Source organism: Nicotiana sylvestris, chromosome 6, assembly GCF_000393655.2.
Source record: "Nicotiana sylvestris chromosome 6, ASM39365v2, whole genome shotgun sequence".
In the NCBI taxonomy this organism is placed as follows: Eukaryota; Viridiplantae; Streptophyta; class Magnoliopsida; order Solanales; family Solanaceae; genus Nicotiana; species Nicotiana sylvestris.
In genome coordinates, this window is record NC_091062.1 from 109136118 (window position 1) to 109158156 (window position 22039).

Consider the following 22039-nt stretch of genomic DNA (forward strand, 5'->3'; position numbering starts at 1 on the left):
CTGATGCGCTTATCGTTCTCATATCCCGTAGCTCTTGCGAATACTTTAGTAATCCTCTTGCCAGCTAGGCAACTATTCTATGAAGAAGTCCAAAGTCTAGGGTATTCCCCCTCTTTAGTCTTTTTGCTCATATCATGACCTGTGGTCGAAATCTTCCTAATCTTGCCATTGTTGTTACCTCCTATCATGCAACCTGTATGCCCCTGGCTTTGTAAGTGCACTTATGCGATTCATCTTTCCTTTTTCTTTTTATCTTTTAGTCAATATCTAGGTCTTACTTTGTATATACAAGGCTTAATAGGATGCCTCTCTGGGCCTCTATAGGTGTATTGAAGTCCTTTGCTCAATACTTTGTAGAACTTCCGAAGATGGCCATTTCTCATTTCATAGATCTGGTTACCTATTCATATTACTTTACTGTATTTACATGGGTTATACTATACCATAATTTTTCTTCAATCTACCTTTACTGAGGTATGCTTACCAAGCTCTCAGTTACTTTTGTTGCCTATTCTTTAGGTATAAATCGCAGTCCTTCAATGCTCCTTCATTACCGTTTGTCTTAAGAATGGCAGCCTAATCTCATCTCATACTTTGTGACTTTTACCCATACATTGTTGATTCGCCTCAATATTAATCTACAATATACCACTTATAGCTTTGAAACTTCTTACGTCATACCTTTCCACTAGGGCTTACGTTCCATCGAGGAATTTTTGAAGTGATTTCCATAATCATATTTCATAGTGTCTCAATGTGATTCACCTTATGGGGTATCTTAATTTTGTGCCGCCAGCGAAATATTTTTCTCCTTCTCTTCTTCTATATTCTCTTCTTCTTTTTTTCAAATTATTATTCAAATGAAGGCCCAAACGTCATCCTTTATCTGTCACAATTATCCCTTCATTTTATTATTAGGCCAGCATTTCATTCTCTCTAAATGCGATTATTCTTAGATTCCTTTGAGTTCATTCAGATTATACTGAACTTTGTATACTTTAGAGAAACCATTTGTTCTACTTGTTTTCATGGACTTAATCCTGAGGACTTATCCATTCTCGTTACCTTTTCACTTGCCTTTCCCCATCCTTACTCATGTTTCGTTAAAACTTTGTCGCTCTATTATACTTCAGCTTGGGACCTATACATATCTATTTATTCTATCCGCGGCCTTCCTTCAACTTGTATGCACCATAGATTTCCTTATGTTGTTCTGGAACATCAAGCAAGACATCACATCGTCTCTATTTCTTCTTTACTCTCTTAACTACACCTCTAGATACGTAGAAAACATAGGCTGGAAGATATGCCACTAACGATGCCACAGTCATTCCTGGATATTGAATCCCCGTACTTATAACCTTCTATACGAAGTATGGACTATTCATTTTTCTGCATTTTAGTATTTCGTACGTTGTTCACTTTTACCTTACTTACTTAAAATCTCGTATCATATTTTCTATCTCTTTTGTAACCTCCCTTCCACCTAGGTGTAATTCACGTCCATAACTTGAAGCTCTATTATAATACTCGCACCTCTGTTACATACACAATCCGGTGGGAGCTTCGTACTGACTTCTTATGAGGCTGGTACTTCTTCTAACTAGCTTCGTTGTAAAGCCATTATTGATTATGGTTGTTGTTACGAGATTGTTGTTACATGACCATTTTCTCTTTAGGTCGTTGTGCTTAGGTTGAAGCCTTTTTTCTTATTTCCTCAGCTAGTCTCTCTTTATAGTACTTAGGGAGAACCCTTGACCCTCGTAAAGCTGTGAGCTTAATATAGACTTTTGATGTCGTTCCTTGCCTAAAATTATCCGTCGTTGCTTACCTCCGTGCCCTTGTGCTTGTAGGGTTGCTTCTAAACTGACATTTTGATTGCATTCCCAGTAGCACTTTCTTTATACCTGTAATACACATACAGTACCTTTAACCACCCTGACTCCTCCTTGAATATATCTCAAGTATTATAAAGACATTACTGTGAGGCTGAATTCTTCATGTTGGGGTTTACTACATTCATCTTGCATGATCTATTGATTTATCCGTAACTTCTTGTTTAGCCATAACTGGGATCTTCCTGACCAATTACTAACTACTCATTGGCCTATTCTCATATCGATATTCCTCGTAATCTTTCTTGGGTTATTTCCTTTGTATTAACTTACATCTCACACTGGCTTCTTATTTATCAAAAATATCCCGGGCAGGAACCCTTACTTTTTTTTCTTGGTGTCGTGCTTACATAATGTTCTGGAATCACAGCGTATCGGTAACATTTGAATAAGTACATTTCCATGCCTTTCTCATTCTTATCGTGTTCTTCCTTTATGTAATTCACTAGAACCACTTAATTATGACTTATTATCACATCACTCCATATTCCCCCCTTTAGGTGTGTACTAAAAGTTGAAGCCACAAGGATCTACCTATAGATGTTTTACCTCTTCATCTTTGGCATCTTTTCACATTATCGATGACCCTTACTCACTTTGCGGCAATCCTTCTGTACCATGGATCACAAAATTCCTTACTCACGAGGGTGATACTTGGTGTAACTGTCACATTCAATCCCTTAAGCTTAACTTTGCTCACATTGCTTGCTTTAGGGAAGCGTCTTCCTGAATAACCATTCTCTGAGTTTCTCATGATTCTTCCTCTGTGGTCTATTTTATTATCGCCGGAATGCAATATGAAGTTCTCATGATGCCGACCACCATCAAATCATTCAGTCCCTAATTCATGTTTAGTTTATCTTTATCCACCAGTCCATGTTGACTTCTATTATTCTGGGGTCTAACTTTTTCTTCTGAATCACGTTAGCATCGCGAACTTATTTCTCGAAGTGAGGATATGACTTTATGGCCTATACTCTTTTATTACCTCAAGGCCTGTCACTTTTCGTCTTTTTCTTCACTTGACCACCAACTCTAAAATACTGTCATCTTTTTGTCCTACCGTTGTCATCCATGTATCACATCTTACTCTTAATGCTTTATTAGCTCTCTTCTTATTTCCTGCAAACATTTCTGTCTATTACTTTATTCTAAAAATTTCAACAAGATCTTCTTTAACTTTTTGCTTCTCTTTGCACCATCCACTGGCTCTTTGGGTTTCTCAACATCCTCGCTCTACTAGGGATGAAAGCCACACTTAAGGTAATTTTTATCCCATCCAGGCTTTCACTGCATATCTTCTGAATGCTAGTATTCACATCTAATCGTAATATTCTGGGGTGCACCATTTGGGTGTCTAACAGGAAGATCTATTGGAACATTTGTAATACCCTTCGGAAATGCCAACAAATGAAAGTAATCCATTTACCAATTTGGGTTACTCTAACCCCAGTCGGATCTTGATATCCCATCCTTCTCTTAACTATACATGTTATCCTCCACAAGGCATAACTGAAATGGGTGTGATCAATTGTACATACCTCTGTTACTATTGAATATAACTCAAAAAGCTTATGTTCCTCTGCCTCAATTATAAATGTTGTTAACCTTCAATAACTGGGTACCTCGTACCCTTTTTCACCTTGCTCCTTTTACTTGCTGAAACTTGTACTTATCTTCTTAATCTCTCATTGTCCTTCACCATAAAGATGGATAGGCATTCTTACCTTAAGGCTTCTTATTAGGAAGCATACACCTTTCAGTACACCTATGATCTGGTAAAGACCTCATATTTACTTATCGTAGGCATCATACAAAAATCCAACTCCTCTAACTCTGCTCTTCCACAACTATCTCTCTTTCCAACCTTCTTTCCGGATGTAGGCATCATCTTATTTTGAATAAAATAGAATTTCGGAACTTGGATTCTTCTAAGTGACCTCTACCACACGATCTAGAGTAAGAAGAAGAGTGACAATTCTAAATGCCCTGTAGCCTCCTGTTTATAAGTGTGGTGCACGACACACCCATAAACAAGACTCTACTAGACATGGCTTGTAGACTCCCTAAGACAAAACTGCTCTGATACCACTTTTGTCACGCCCAGGACTTGGGGGAGCGAGATCGGCACCCAGTGCTTTACCTATCCTTGCGTACCAACTTGCAACTAAGGGACTCTGAATATATGATGTCATATTTTTGGCCATGGGCCACATTGCAAGACGAAAACGAATGCTGACTAAATATGAATATAAAGCTTGGCCAACAAGGCCGTCATATTTATTACAACTGACAAACCAACCAAATATACATACAAGGCCTGAAAGCCCAACATACTGCACTAACTGATAAGATATGTCTACAAGCCTCTACTAATGGATATACTGTGATCGGAATGGCTATCTGACCTAATCATGACATATATACGTATATATACAAGATATACATAAGGTTCTAGACCCAGAAACTCTGAAAGGCATGAAGCTTACCGATCAAGCTGAGCTTGGGCAACACTTATTGAAGAGGCCTACTCATCTGTCTGTATGACCTGCACGCATGAAATGTAGCGTCCCTAGAAAAGGGACGTCAGTACAAAATAATGTACTGAGTATGTAAGGCAATATACTGAAAGCTGAAACTGAACTGATAATATAATAACTGCAAGTAGGTGGAAGTCAAAGATAATCTGAAGATATGCTTACCTGTTGATACTGACTTAATTCTCTCAATATAGTAAGCAAAATAGTTGTCCGGCCCTATAAGGCACGGTATACATATATATCTGCTCTACCGTAGTAGGCTCGCTCATAAGCGCTCGGCCACAATAGGCTCGGTATATATATAACTGCTCTGCCGTAGTAGGCTCGCTCATAAGCGCTCGACCATACTAAGCTCTGTATCTCGACCAACTGGGCTCGCTCATAATCGCTCGGCCACAGTAGGCTCGGTATATAACTTACCATCTGATTAGAGGTTGCCCAATAGGGGCTTGCCAATCGATTATAGCTCGATGGTAATGAAAATACTTTTAATACTGTACATATGTAAACTCTCTGCTCTCTTGCCCGAAATAAAGAAATACTCAATTGAATATGAAGTCCCGATAAGGATAATATTATAACTTACAGTACTAGAAAAATATATGCAATTTGCGAGACTAGCAAAATATACGTAAATTCGGGGATATGAATTTTTCTTTATGCCTCGTTATCAAAGTTGTGTAATGACAAGATCATGCCAAAATAAAGAAGGGATAGCCTTAACATACCTGCTCCTGGAATTATTTGAACGAATCTGCTTCTACGAAATTTACACTGGATTTACTTGAAATTGAACCGAACATTGTTTGGTCTTGAAATTTTTGGACAAATTTCGATTCCAATATGTTCTTGAACGATTTTTGTTCTTAAAGACAAATTGTCTTTTAAAAGTTACCAAGGATCCCTAACGTTGATTTTGAAATTTGAGTTGAAGGTTCTGTTTCTCATTTGGAACAGAATGTAACATTGCACCTTTGTCTTTGAAATGAAATTGTTTATTTTATTTGATTTTGATAAAGCCTACCTAAAGTCTTTGTAAGACTTGGATTTTTAAATCTAGACACATGTAAAGTATAAGTTGATGACTCATCTTATACAAAAGAAGGGGCTTCCACGTTCCCTATGGGTAATTGATTAAATTTTTGTCCGCTTATTAGTTAACTGGGTAATGTTTCATTACCCGGTAACTAACCAATTACCCGCATAATTTAAAAATTGCTCCGAATTACTTAATATTCTATTTATTATTTTTTTTAGATACCTCATATATACTTTATATATTATACTACCGTGATCATATGGTACCTTGCATGGTACCTGTTCATATTTATCGGGTATTATCGCTTGACCCGTATTTTATTCCAAATTGTCCACTTTCAATGAAACTCGTTTTCTTTAATCCGTATACTCTTTTATCCTTCATAAGACTTATTTATCGCTTGTTATAAATAGCGTAAGTACGTTAACGTCAAGATGATCTCATCCCCGAGTCTTACATCGGTTAACTGAAAATGAAATTTTAACGTACAATACTTCAGGGTGCAACATCGTTGTAACTTAATACTGTGAAACGTGACATCACCATAATGTAATACTGCAGGACGTGACATCTTACTTTTGGGATCTCATTAATTTATTTATGGCGTATTTTCATGTATGAAAATATGGGGTGTAACAATAGTCAACCCCAACATGGAGATTTCAGCCTCGTAGTAATGTTATTATGATACTTGAGATGTATTCAACTAAGAGTCGGGGTAGTTAAAGGTACCGTATGAGTGTTCTGGAAATAAAAGAGAGAATCACTTGGAAGACAGACAAAATATCAGTTTAGAAGCAACCCTACAAGCACAAGGGCGTGAAGGTAAGTAACTCCGGATAAGTATAGTCAAGGAAGGACATCAGAAGGTCCGTCGAGTATACAATGTAATAGGCTCACAACTTTACAAGAGTCATAGGGTCTTCCCTAAGTACAACGACGAAAGACTAGCTGAGAAATAAGGAAGAAGGCTTCAACCTGAGCACAACGACCTAAAGAGAAAATGTTCGTGTAACAACAGTCTCTAAACAACATTGTATGCACTCTCTAAGAAAGTAGCACCTATCGTGGCTAATGAACATGGAGTAAAATCAGAAGTGGTATTCAAGATCACATGGTTTGTATGGAATTTAAATATATGTGGGCACTAAGATAAGCTAAGTATGGACACAACAAGGGGGCAAAAAGACCAAGAAAAGTAATAGCTTACATTTAAAGAAAGCTAAGATGGAACAAAAGGAATTATTTGATCAATGATCCAGAGTTGGTTATGTTATGAACGCACTTAAGGGTTCGAAGTTTTATACATACAACATATACATCCATAGAAAGTTCTGGTATACGTCAAAAGAAAGAATTAAGTCCAGGTCATAAACAAAGGATTGAATTGCTAAAGGATTGTATCTCGCATATTCCATGGCGCCATGAAAGGGTAAAAGTATTACTAACATCATGAGCCGCAGATCGGAAGATAGCTTATGTCTACCTAAAGGTTGATCAAAGGAAAGAAGAAACTAAAGAGTTACATTAACTAAGTGAATTAGGAGTTTGATTATTAATCCTAGAAAATTATGGACATAGTGATTGAGAACATTACAGAGTCACTCTTAATATCAGAGGTCCAGTTAGAAGAATACTGGCCTCCTAAGAAGTCAGTATAAAGCTCTCCACGAATCATGTAAAAAGGTGCAAGTATTATAATAGAAGTTCAAGTTGTGGATGTGAATCCCACCTATATGGAATGGAAGGTCATGAAGAAGATAGAATATGTGATCCTAGACTTTTAAGTAAGTAAGGTAAAGGTGAAAAACATACGAGATACTCTAATGCAGAAGGTTGAGAATAGCACATACTTCGGGTAGAAGGCTAGAAGCACGGGGGTTCAATATCTAGGACTGGTAGCGGCATCGTCAGTGGCATATCTTATAGCCTATGGTTTCTAGATACCAAGAAGTCTATTTAAGAGAAAAAAGAAGAGTTACAAACTATGTGATATTTTGCTTGATATTCCAGAATAACACGAGAAAATCTATGGTGCAAGAAAATTGAAGGAAGGCTGCGAGTAGTATAAATGGATATTTATGGGTCGCAAGTTAAAGTATGGTAGAGCAACAAAGGTTCGAGACTATGGTCGAGATTCACCCCCCATGGGATATCGACGCTTGATCTCGGGGCAGTGCAGACCAACAGTTATGGTGAAAAAGTGGGGAGTTCCCAAGGCACGTAACTAGAGCTGAAAAAGTCTAGTAAACTAAGTTCAGACCTGAATCAAGGCATTAAATGGTTGTACCAGCCCCATATCTTGGTATTAAATGCATTTGTACTATGTTCGAATTCCGCCTCATATATAAAGGGGACCCTTGTCACTTTGTAATCACCTGATGCTCAATATTGAATATACACGAACATTCTCTCTACTCTCTAACACATTCTCTTGATCTCATTGCTTCCATTTATTGCTTACATTCATTATGTTCTATCTATCGTTCATCATTTATTGCTTATCATTGATAATAAAGGGCCATCTATTTAGCTCTCATAAATTTTAGCCCTCCCTCGATTGCCCTAAGCCGGCCTACAGACTCGACATCGGGGCCTCATATATGGTAGCTCGAGGCCCCGACCTCCAGCCGTTCAATTTGATTATCACATCGTCTCTAAGCTATAATCTTGCTCTTTAATCTTTTACTTAGCATCCATTGCCTAACAAATAGCAAAAAAGTAGATCACATATTTTTAGAACCACAAAATCAAATTTAATTGTTATTATCATTTCCACGGTAAACGGATTGGCGCCCACCGTGGGGCTAAAAATAATAGTGATTATTTTCTTGCTGGTTTAAATACATAACGCAAGTTATCTTTCACACTTTTTCTTGTCCAAGATCTTTGATTTTAGGTGAAGATGCCTAAACCAGTAAATGTACCTGAAAATAACAGCCTCAAAAGCTATGGAAAGGGCAGTATGGTTATTCCAGGTATGGGTGTGCCACCGCAAAACCCTGAGAGTACATCGGACCTTATTCCCGAGGGTATGACCTCATGCAACACCCAATACGTTAACGCCGATCCTCACATTAACAAGGGAGCACGCTGAGAGATTCAACGGGAAACTCGAAAAAATCTAACTTGGGCAAAAAGAGAGATTCCTCAGCATGTCATTTATATGATCATCGGGGGGATCGGCATTCCCCAAGGGCCTGTGATCAAACGGATAAAAATATTTGCTAATATAGAAGGGCCAATCCGAGACCGCATGACCAAAAACACCCTTGCATTCAGCGAGGAAGATCTCGATACCTTGACGCAACCACACAACGACGTACTGGTAATTTCATTTCTTTTTAGTAACATTCGAATTAAACGTGTGCTCATGGATCCAGGAAGCTCTGCCAACGTAATCAGGTCAAAGGTAGTAGAACAGCTTGGGTTGCTCGATCAGATTGTACCCGCCTCCCGGGTCCTCCACGGCTTCAACATGGCCGGTGAAGTAACAAAGGGGGAGATCACCCTCCCGGTTGACATGTTCGGTACTATTTAGAACACCAAGTTCCACATCATCGACGGTGACATGAGGTACAACGTATTGCTTGGCAGGACGTGGATACACAGCATGAGGGCAGTGCTGTCAACTCTACACTAGATGATGAAGTTTCCAACAAAGGATCATATAACAACCGTATATAGGGAACTACATGCGGTAAAAGAAATGTTTGCCGTTTACTAGGAGGTGTCGAATCCCATACACTCTACATTAGATGAGTCTGGGAGCATACAAACCCCTGAGGGTGATGGAGAAGATTTCCTCGCTCCTCGAACTTTCGTTACCCCCGAAAAGTTGAATGCAACGAAATCGACAATTGAAGAGCTGGAGCAAGCTGTTTTGATCGATCATCTCCCAGATCGGAAGGTATACCTAGGAACGGGTTTAACCCCCGAACTCAGAAAAAAACTCATTCAATTCCTTATTAATAACATCAACTGTTTCGCTTGGTCCCACTTAGATATGACAGGAATCCCGCCGGAAATAACCACCCACTGATTAAGTGTCTACCCCAGGTTTAAACCGGTGAAGCAAAAAAGAAGACCCTAGTTCGAAGTAAAACACGCATTCATCAAGGGCGAGGTAACGAAACTCCTTAAAATAGGGTCTATTAGAGAGGTAAAGTACCCCGAATTGCTGGCCAACGTAGTAGTAGTGCCCAAAAAGGAAAATAAGTTAAGAATGTGTGTAGATTATAAAGACTTAAATAAGGTGTTCCCTAAGGATTCATTCCCATTGCCTAACATCGATCGTCTGATCGATACCAGGTCTAGCCACGAGACCCTCACCTTTCTCGATGCCTACTCGGGGTAAAATCAAATTCAGATGAACCCCGAGGATAGCGAAAAGACTTCGTTCATCACGAAGTATGGTACATAATATTACAATGTAATGCCCTTCGAGCTAAAAATGCAGGGGCTACGTACCAGCGTCTAGTTAATAAAATGTTCGAGCATCAAATAGGAAAATCCATAGAAGTTTATATTAATGACATGCTAGTTAAGTCCCTACGCGCAGAGGACTATTTAGCTCATTTGCAGGAAACATTTGACATCCTCAGAAGTTACAATATGAAGCTTAACCCTGAGAAATGTCCCTTTGGAGTGGGTTCGGGCAAATTCTTAGGCTTCATGGTATTGAACATGGGGATTAAGATCAACCCTGACAAAATCAAGGCCATCGAAGAAATCACGGTGATAAATAATGTAAAGGTCGTGCAATGGCTGACAGGGAGGATAGCGGCTCTGGGTAGATTCATATCAAGATCATCAGGCAGGAGTCATCATTTCTTCTCTTTACTCAAAAAGAAAAACAACTTCAAATGGACTCCAGAATGCCAACACGCCTTAGAGGAATTGAAACAATATCTGAGTAGTCCGCCTTTCCCCACACACAAAAAGAGGATGAAATGTTGTATTTATACCTGGCCGTATCCGAGATAGTGATAAGTGGTGTGGTAGTTCGAGAAGAGCAAGGTATGCAATTCCCTGTTTATTATGTAAGTCGGACCCTAGGGGATGCCGAAACCAGATATCCACACCTAGAAAAATTAGCCCTTGCATTAATAAGTGCATCACGAAAATTGAAACCATATTTCAATGCCACAGTATTTGCATTTTAACAACCCTCTCCGAAGCATATTGCATAAGCCCGAACTATCGGGCCGATTATCCAAATAGGACATCGAACTCGGGGGGTATGATATCGAGTATCAACCCCGAATGGCCTTCAAGTCCCAGATTCTGGTGGACTTTTTGGCTGACTTCTTGCCCTCCCTCGTGCCCGAGGTAGAAAAGGAACTTTTACTAAAATCGGGCACATCTTCCGGGGTATGGACCTTGTTCACTGATGCTGCCACGAACGTAAGAGGATCCGGACTCGGTATAGTCCTGAAGCCGCCTACGGGTGGCATAATCAGGCAATCTATAAAACTGCAAGATTGACTGACAATGAAGCCGATTATGAGGCTATGATTGCGGGTCTGGAATAGGCCAAAAGCTTGGGAGCTGCGATCGTCAAAGCACAATGTGATTCACTCCTGGTAGTAAATCAGGTAAATGGGAGCTATGAGGTCAAAGAAGACATGATGCAAAGATACTTGGACAAAATCCAAGTCACACTATGCCTTTCAAAGAATGGACTCTGGTCCACATACATCGGGAGCAGAGCAGCAAGGTCGATGCCCTCGCAAACCTGGGATCATCTGTTGAAGAAGATGACCTACTCCCCAGGGTTGTTGTTCAGCTATCCAAATCAGTGGTCGAGGAAGGTCATGCCGAGATTAATTCTACTAGGCTAGCATATAATTGGAGAAATAAAAATATTAACTATCTGAAAGACGGGAAATTACCCTCAAATCCAAAGGAATCGAGGGCCCTGCGAACCATAGCAGCCCGGTTCTCGCTCGACGAAATGGGAGTCTGTACAGAAGAACTTTCAATCGCCCCCTAGCACTATGTTTGGGGCCGGGAGACACAAATTATGTACTCCGAGAAATTCATGAGGGTACTTGAGGAAACCACTCCGGCACCAATTCCTTAGTCCGAAAGGTGACCAGGGCAGGCTACTACTGGGACAACATGGAAAAAGATACCACGGAATTCGTCCGAAAGTGCGACAAATGCTAGAGATTTATTTTTGAAATGAGGAATGGACATCGTCGGACCTCTACCAACTACACCAGGTAAAGCTAAATTTATTTTATTTTTGACTGACTATTTCTCAAAATGGGTAGAAGCGCAGGCCTTCGAAAAGATAAGGCAAAAAGAAGTCATTGACTTCATCTAGGACCTCATTATGTGCCAATTCGGGATTCCTTTCGAGATAACATGTGATAATGGAAGGAAGTTCATCGGAAGCAAAGTAACACAGTTCCTCGAGGATCACAAAATCAAGAGAATCATGTCGATGCCCTACCACCCACGTGCAAACGGTCAGGCCAAGTCTACAAACAAAACAATCATCCAGAACTTAAAAAAGAAGTTGGAAAGCGCTTAGGGAAAGTGGAGAGAAATATTGCCCGAAATGCTATGGGCATACCGAACAACTCGAAAATCAAGAATAGGGGAAACACCTTTCTCTTTAGTATATGGTGTCGAGGCTTTGATACCAGTGGAGGTCGGAGAGCCAAGCGCCAGATTCTGACACACCACCGAGAGCTCGAATAACGAGGCCATGACTACGGCACTCAAACTATTGGATGAAAAGCGATAAGCCTCACTGGTCCGAATGGCCGCCCAAAAGCAAAGGATCGAAAGGTATTATAACAAGAGAACAAACCTCCGACATCTCGCAGTTGGGGACTTGGTCCTAAGGAAAGTCACCCGAACCCCTAATGAAGGAAAGCTAGGAAAAAATTGGGAAGGACCGTATTGCGTCCTTGGAGTAATCGGCAAAGGGTCCTACAAGCTCGGTACCATGGAAGGCGAACAGCTTCCAAGCAATTGGAACATATCAATGCTGAAACGATACTACTGCTAAGGTGTCCGATGGAAAATTCTGAAACACCCTCGAGCTCAAGGACCTTGGGTTCTTAAAAGCATGCGTTGCACTCTTTTTGTTCGACCGTATTTTGTCCCTTGGCAAGGTTTTTAATGAGGCAACATCTATATGTTACCCAAGGAAAACTCAACAAGTATTCAAGGCTTCTTTTGCAGTCAACCTCAAATACTAGGGGGCATCCCCCCAAAAGGTCACTTCCTCGAAAAAGCCTAGAAGTGTTGAACGGGGTCTCAATAGGAGAATGATGTACCGGGCCAAACGGTCAAACGAACCGTGTCCGTATAAGAATAACTGAGTCTCTAACAGCGAAAACATGTATACTTGTACCAAGTGATCAGAATACTTTCCATCAAAGCATTTTGCATTTCAAAGAAACTCGGTATCTTTGCAAAAATGGCCCCAGAGCCAAAAATGTCCCAAACACTTAGGGACTGGCGCCAACAACTCGAAGCCGTATGACCCCTAGGTCGGAGCTTCAAACTCGTAAGCCCTCAATGAGGCAACATCAAGATCACAAAATGGCCCCAAAGCCAAAAATGTCCCGAGCACTCAGGGACTAGCGTCGAAAACTCAAAGACCACATGACCTCCGGGGTGAAAACTCCGAAATCATAAGCCCTCAATGAGGCAATACCAAGTTTACAAGTAATGGATCCTGAGCCAAGAAACTTTCAATGACTCGGGGATAGCCTCCAACCGCCAGCCCCATTGACTTATCAAAACCCGAAGTCATAAGACCACATGCGGGCAGCCTCGGTCTCGTAAGACCTATATAAGGCAACAACAATATTTGAAGACCTCAAGCAAGGCAACCACATTTGTACCAAGTGACAATATTTGTAAGACCTCAAGCAAGGCATGAACCATACTTGTACCAAGTTGCCAAAACTGTAAGACTTCAAAGGCATGTAAAACTTGTAAGACCTTACTAAAGGCATAAACCCGATCTTAAAGTTAAGGCTACATATCGAACTTGTAAGACCCCTAAAAAGGCATACCCTTGATATAGAAATCGAAACTACTTCACTCGGGGATTGAAAGGCTCTGGCCAAACACAGATGACTACGGTCACAAGGCTGTACCAGCCAAACTAACGCGACTCAGGGATGCCCGACTGTCGCTATACAATCACAGGCCTTCAATTACTTCGAAAGTACTTCGAAAAGAACCGGTTAAATAGGCTACCCTCGATATAGGCAAAAGAGCTTCGACCCTGTCAGCTCCAAACTATAAGGCTTCGAGATACTTAGCCGTCGAGCTAAACCTCCCGAGGTGCTCGATCATTGCCATATAACGAGTCACAATCGAGGGTTCTATCGAATCGTCGAAGAGCGAGGCAAACACAATTCCAAAAAGTCCTTAACGAGGTAAAAATAAAGCCTATATAAGAGGTCGTACCAACTCAATACGGAAGAGCCACTGTCACCAGCCCATTCAAGAGGTCGTCCCGACCCAACGCGTAAGAGCCTAAGGGCCAGCTTGAAATTCAAAAACTTGAGGGTCGAATGAGCTTGAGTCGACACCCGACCCGGAGACTGAACCCAAAACAGTTAACTAAATATGCCTAAGAACAAAAGCGTAAGAGCCACTGCCGGCTACCCGTATGAAAGGTCGAACCGACCTAAAGTGTAAGAGCCTAAGGGCCAGCTCTAAATTCAAAAACTTCAGGGCCGGTGAGCTTGATTTGAAACCTAACTCGGAGAACGAGCCTAAAATAATCAACTGAAAAATCCTAAGGACCCAACGCATAAGAGCTACTGTCGCCAGCACTAAAATCGAAGGTCACATCAATCCAACGCATAAGAGCCACTGTCGCCAGCACTAAAATCGAAGGTCGCACCGACCCAACGTGTAAGAGCTATTGTTGCCAGCACTAAAATCGAAGGTCACACCGACCTAACATATAAGAGCTAGGGCCGACTTCTAGACCTAAGGGTCGGTAAACCCGCACCGAGGTCCCGGCGCAGGGACTGGGCCCTACAGGTTCGACCTTCGACCATTACGAGTCGCTCAGCAATTGCAAAAACCCGAGGGTCTAACCCAAGGTCTAAGATCTCGGATAGATTATCAAAAAATATCACACATTATTCATTCAAAGGAGAAACGAAGTGATAAAAAACGGAAATCCTTTTATACATATTGCTCACAGAGGTACGTTACAAGGCCTTTAGAAACCTTACAAGGAAGGAGCCGAACAGAACCTTAATCTACTATCAAGCCTACATCTTTGACGGCCCCGCCGGAGGTTGTGCCCCAACGGTTTCGGCTACAGCCCCAGGACCTTCAACGGCCTCTTCCCTTTTGGGGATCTCACCTTCATTCTCATCACTTCTGAGCCACTACCCGATGCACCTCCAGAAGCAAACCGGGTAGCAACTTTCTTCTCTATGTTCTTCACCCTCTCGAGCTAGGCAGACAAATTGATATCCCCTGCGTGTATATCCTCGAGAGTCTGCCTCCGAGATTCTAATCGAGCATGCTCCACGGCTCAAGTAAGCTTCAATTCAGCCTCCTCAAGCACTCTCCCAGCTTGAGTGTTTACAACGACATCCTCCTTAAGAAAAGATATGAGCACCTCAACTTTAGTTTCGATCCCGGATAGTGCAGCAACTAATTCAGAATGGAGGCCTCTATATTTATCACTATCCGCCCTCGCATCATAAAGCTGGTGCCTGACTAAGGCCATCTTTTCCTGGAGGGTATCCCTCTCAGAAGTTATCTCTCTCACGTGCCGTTTGAGTTAGAGAACTTCAGAGTCTCTATCTCAAAGCTCCTCCCTCAGTAGGGTACCTTCCTTTTCAAACTGCACAAATCAGATCAAAGATGTCAAAATGCTGGGATCTGGTAAACATTTAAACAATAGCAAACGGAAACTAGGTAACCTGTTCAACAAGATGAGCCTCCTCACGCTCGTGACGGGTCACCGCAGCCTGAAACCGGGCGAAAGTATAATTACAAAGCGCCCTGGCCTGAAGCCACGAAAAAGACAAATTAGAAAGATAAAGATCAGGACGACAGGTAGGATTTACAGAAGCTACCTTCTCACAGAGCATGTTCATCTCGCTAAAGACAAGTGAAGCATCGGGCTCAGGAATACCCTCGGGAGCGGCTAAAAGCCTTTCAAATGCATCTCTACCTCCGAGGGGAACTCCCACATCGGAAGGTTCTTCATTCTGGGCATCTCGTGTTCTAGTTGGAGGTAAGGTCTTTCCATGAGGGGAATCACTCATGAAAACAACACCAACAGGGTCAATCGGGGCCGTCTCTTGTACCTACAGGGCTTTAGAACTGGTTTCCTCTGAACCGCCTACCAAATGCGTCTCAACTCAAGGGATATTTTGGCCATCATCCGGCTCAAGGACATCACCCAATACTTGCTCAGTGGCCCCTCCAGACCGAAGTTGGACCATGAGGGTCAATCGGGTTTTCCCCTCCACCGGATGCTATCAAGAAATTATTTTCCCTCTCGCCTTCAGCTCGAGGACTTCCCACTGCTTCTGGAGTTAAGGCTGTTGGTTCGGCCTTAGTTTCTTCCACCTTGGTCTTCTTGGATTTCGAAGGTTCATTCGACGGTTCACTTTGTCTTTTCTTCCCCTCGTTAGGTCTCGAGGTATCCTCTTCGCCGGGTGATGTTTCCTTCATCAAGGGGACCTCCCCCAGACCTACACAAATGCAAGAGGTAAGAACATGGAGTAAGGATGCTATCAGTAGCAATTCTGATTAAAAGGTACAACTGCAGCAGGAGTAAAGGCTCACTATGATCCTTGGCTTCCCATCAAGCTTGGGACAGATCACGCCACTCTCGCTCAGCGTATGGGCAAATCGAAATCCAACCGGCCGACCCAGCCCGAGAGGTCCGTAACCGCGATGGGGTAAACTGCTATGACTGCATCAGTAGAAGAAATTAGCGCGTGGAAAGATGTACCTAAAAAGAAGCAATGAGATGCCAGATAATGTATCTACTTACGTTCCGTGTTCCACCTATCGGGGAATAGCATCCTTTCCACTGTGATCAGGTCCGAAGTCCTAACTCGGACAAAACGGCTCATCCACCCTCCATTCCCGACTTTATCTATGCAAGCAAAAAGGGCCCTCGAAGCTCGGTAGTGGAGCTTAATCAGGCCCCCGCGAAATAGATGGGGGCTATACATCCTGACCAGGTGATCGAGGGTGAAGGGCATCTCCCCAATCCTATTCATATAACACTTGATCATGTAGACAATGCGCCAGAATGAAGGGTGAATTTGGCTGAGGGTCACTCGATACCGTTGGCAGAAGTCGAGAACCACGGGGTCTATCAGAGGTGAGGATGGCCCTACCGGCCAAAGTGTATATGGGTAAGTATACACACTGAGAAAATCGACTTTGTATGTTGTTATATCCTCCTCCGGAGAAGGGACCTCCACAAGCACTGTATCCCCCCAGCGGCAATCAGTCCTCACCCTTTCGATGTTTGTTATTGAGCTAATATATTGAGACATAGGCCCACAACGCCCCGGCTTCGAAGAAGGTTTTTCGACCATGAAATCGGAAGCCGTTCTAAAAGACCCTGGAATGTATTCCTCAACACGAAGAGGCACTGCCACTTTGCCTTTAGACAAAAGCGAGGAGGAAGAGGATACATTCCCTTGAGAAGTAGAGGAGGAAGTTTTCGCCATTCTTAAAAGTTTTTGAGGAGAAAAGGAAATTGCATTTCAAAGAAAGAACAAAAGTGAAGGTAGAAGGAACCTTTTTGAGGGCATGATGGTGAAGTGAACAATAAAGAACAAGAGAAGAGGTATTTATAGAGGCCTAAGGTGCACGTTAAAGAAGGCCAAAGGACAGCCAGCCAGCTTTCGTAATCAATACAAAGGATTTTAAGGGTTGTGTGTACGCGACATTTTGGCACCTTATGACTGTCGTCGTTACGGAAGAACCATAGGGGTAGGAATTTGAGGTCATTTCTTATAATTTTCACTCTAAGAAGCGCAAGGACTATCTATATGCGGTAAATCAGAGGGCCAAATTTTCCGACGTTACGATGCCTCGTAAGCACATTTCAAAGGTTAGAGACTATGGTCGAGATTCACCCCCCATGGGATATCGACGCTCGATCTCGGGACAGTGCAGACCAATGGTTAGGGTGAAAAAGTGGGGAGTTCTAAGGTGCTTAACTAGAGCTGAGAAAGTCTAGTTAGCTAAGTTTAGACCTGAATCAAGGCATTAAATGGTTGTACTAGCCCCATATCTTGGTGATAATGCATTTGTACTATGCTGAGATTCTCACTCATATATAATGGGGATCCTTGTCACTTTGTAATCACCTAATGCTCAATATTGAATATACACAAACATTCTCTCTACACTCTAACATATTCTCTTGATCTCATTGCTTCCATTTATTGCTTACATTCATTGTGTTCTATTTATCGTTAATCATTTATTACTTATCATTGATCGTAAAGGCCGATCTCTTTAGCTCTCATAATCGTTAGCCCTCCCTCGATTGCCCTAAGCCGGCCTCCAGACTCGACTTCGAGGCCTCATATATGGTAGCTCGAGGCCCCGACCTCCAGCCATTCGGTTTGATTATTACATCGTCTCTAGCCTATAATCTTGCTCTTTAATCTTTTACTTAGCATCCCTTGCCTAACAACTAGCATAAAAATAGATCACATATTTTTAGAATCACAAAATCAAATTTAATTGTTGTTACAAATTTCACGGTAAACAAAAAACTTATGGGTTCTCTAAATTATATAAAGCTCAGTATAGCAAATGAGCTTATGACTAGTAGCATTTAGAATAAATAGAATATTGCCCTAGTAGTAGAATGAGGAGGTGATTGTGATAGATAAAGGATGACGTTTGGGCCTTCGATTGAGTAATGACTTGAAGAGAATTTCATGAATTGTAAGGGACTAAACTACCCATATAAAGTGAATTACATTGGGATACTATAAAGTATTATCATGGAAGTATAGTATCACCCCTAGGTGGATCAATCTAATTACTACAGATGTCCCCTATAAGACGTGGGACCCAGTAACAATGTATTTAAGAAATTTCAACTCTTCAAGTGGGGAATTGTAGATCAACATTTTGGTGAACTAACAATGGACGGATACAAGATACAAAGTATGACATGATATTAGGTCATCATTCCTAAGATGAACAGTAATAAGGAATCATTGAAGGACTTAGATTAATATATATTGGATAAGCAACAAGAGTAAGCTAGAATTTGATATCAGACCTCAGCAACGATAAATCAAGTAAGAGTTATGGTATAGTAGGACCTACATAGATATGGTATAAATCACGCGGTTAGAAAATAGGTTCTATGAAACAAGATGTAACAATAATCGTAATTTCAACAAAATACCGAGCAAAGAACTTTAATATACCTACAAATTCCCAGAGAGACATTTCATCAAGCTATGTATATGTTTGCAAAGTGAGGCCTAGAGATTAACTAGAAGCCAGAGGAAAAAAGGGAGAAGAATTGCATATGTGAACTTACAAGGTCAAAGTCGTACAGGCTGCATGATAGAAGGTAGCAACAGGTACGAGATTGGAAAGATCCTGACCACAAGTCACGATATGAGGAAGAGGACTAAAGGGAAGAATGCCCTATCCTTTGGACTTATTCACAGAACAGTCGCCTAGATGACAAGAGGAGCTCTAAAGTATTCGTAAGAGCTATGGGTTATAAGAATGTTAAGTGCATCAGTCAACATTCGAGGACGAATGTTCCAAGGGGGGATGATGTTACATCCCGCATTTTTGTATGTTTAAGTTTCGTCGTAAGTTAATTGACATAAGATCGGGATTGGGATTATTTTGAGATTATAAGCATTATGCTATTTCAAGCAAGTAGTGAGTAAATTCACGAAGGTGAGAGGGGAAGCAAGTCAAAGAAAATGAATTTTCTTCCAAGTTGATAAATTGGCATAAAATACGGGTCGTGCGATAATACCTGGTATTTTCGGACTAGTACCATACAAGGTACCATATGACCATGATAATGGAATGTATATAGTGTATTAAAAATAAGTAGAATTTTAAGAAATTTGAGACAATTCTTAATTATGCGAGTAATTGGTTAATTATCGAGTAACAGAATATTACCTAATTAAATTAATTAAAAATTTTGGACAAGTATGAAAGTAACAACGTGACAGCAAGTAGAAAGAGTCTAATGACTCTTTATTTAGATTCAATATTAACAAGACACTTGGACAATCTATTAAACCTTAAAGAAAAAAAGTTAAAGTCATATATATTAGTCATCATCACCATTATGTTTATTTTGGCATCAAAACTCCATTTTGGAGAATATTTTGAAAGTTCATATCAGATGTTATATTACAATAAGCAACGAAAATTCTTTGATTGGTAAAGAAATTCCTACGAAATTGCACTGCATAATAGCAACATGATTTTGCAATTTTAAGGGAGTACGGTGCAATCCTTCTCATGAATATCATACGAACTTTTTCCTACTCCAGGAATGTTAAAGCTAAGTTTTTCCTTCTGTCACACCCCAAATCGAGGGGCGCGACCGGCGCTCAACCGAGCAAGCCCAACTGAGCAAGCCTATTAGATTTCATTCCCAAAAATTTATTTATGAATAACAAGGAGATGAACTCCATAAATCCTACTTTATGAGCATTACATTGACCATTTTTATCTTTGTCTTTCATTAACAGTTCAACCATACTAAACAAATTGTTACAATTAATAGATACGAAGGAAACATTATGCCAAATAACAACATATCTAGTTCAAATTTTCAATACCTGACACCACCCACAACCTGTCTATGGAGCCTCTAAACACAGCTGAAAAGTAATATAGAAATGCCAGCAACAAGGCTCCGGCTATACCTCAAAATACAAAGTGCATGATAAATAACAGTACAGGACCCCGAAATAAAGTGGGGCTCACCAAGTCAGCTGAAAGGGAGATGCGTAACTAGCTGCAACCAACAATGCCTGCTATGGAACCACCTACATCCATTTAATGACGTAGCGCCCCCGACAAAAGGGATGTTAGTGCCATCGAATAGCACTAGTATGTATAACTAAACACCATCACATTAGAAAGAACAACCATACAAGAACAAAGAAATCATAAGGATTCAACAAAAGCTATAATCAGTCACTACACCAGCAAATAAAAGGAATCACATAGCTTTCACATAATTTCCGTAACTTTAGGTTGGGGCATTTAATATTGTTCATCATCATTCATAATATCACCGCTTTCTTCAACAGAGTCCGATCACGGCCCGATCGGCTAAGCTTCCTCGTTTGAGATATATACCTCAATCACTATTTCAATTCCACTTTTCGGTTTCAATTTCAACCCAATACCATCATGTGTGTAGCACGGGGTCAGATCACGGCCCGATCGGCTTGGCCGTCTTACCAAGACGTTACCATTTTCTATTGATCATCTCACTTCAATTTTTGGTTCCACATAGGTTAGTTCATCGGCACCTGGGGCCACAATTACCACATCATACTTGGCACTAGGCCACATTCCATAGCTCACGTTTCACATTATTCCCATTTTCACATTAACCATGCCATTTTAGATCATGGGCACAAACAAGAGCAATTCTAATTGTAAGCATAGAGAGGAATTCACCTGGTTCAGCATAATATTCACAATGTAACCTCAACTTGAAATTTAGGCATTTTAACACATAGTTCATGTTCTCACCACATCCTCAATTTTACAAAGAATAGCACATAGTTCACATCTTTCACACATTCTCAATTTATCAAGGATAGCATATTGTACACATTGAAACACAACTTCCATATATAATCTTGCAACAACAATTCACTTGAAATAATAAGCACAACATCTATAAATTTCAGACTTACAACATTTATATGGACGCCATACATACCTCGATTAAGCTTTCCTTAAGTTTCTACAATTCACCAACACATCTAGCGATAACAATCTATAAGGAGATAGCGGGAATCGATTAATAATTAGTAAGATTACCCATGGTGTAACTCTCTTAGGAATTTCATCAAACATCTAATATGTGAAGTAGTCTACAAGATCTGAAAATGGAAATTCCTTCCTCCCTCAACCAATTTTAACAGGAACTACCCAAATTAGTTCTTTAATATCACATACTATAACTTAATCCCACATGCATGGCCTATTTCTAATCCCTACAACATATTTGAACCCTTAACCTCTTACATGAAATCTTGGAAGAAGGACTTACCCGGATGGAGGATAATCAAGTGGTTATCTTCCTTGATTCTTGAGAACTTGAGCAAGATTTGGGTGATTATGAAGCTAGGCTCTTTCTCTCTCTTCCGCTCTCTATATGCTCTCAACTCTCTCTAAAATCAGTAGAAAATGACCCCAAATGAAGCCCCAAAGCCTATATATTAAAATGGGATCAGGTTATAAAAATAAAAAAAATAAGCCTCCGAAATTGGGTCTGCGGTCGCATAATGGACCGCAAAACAAGAATGCGGGTCGCAAAATGCATCACGGAACTAGTA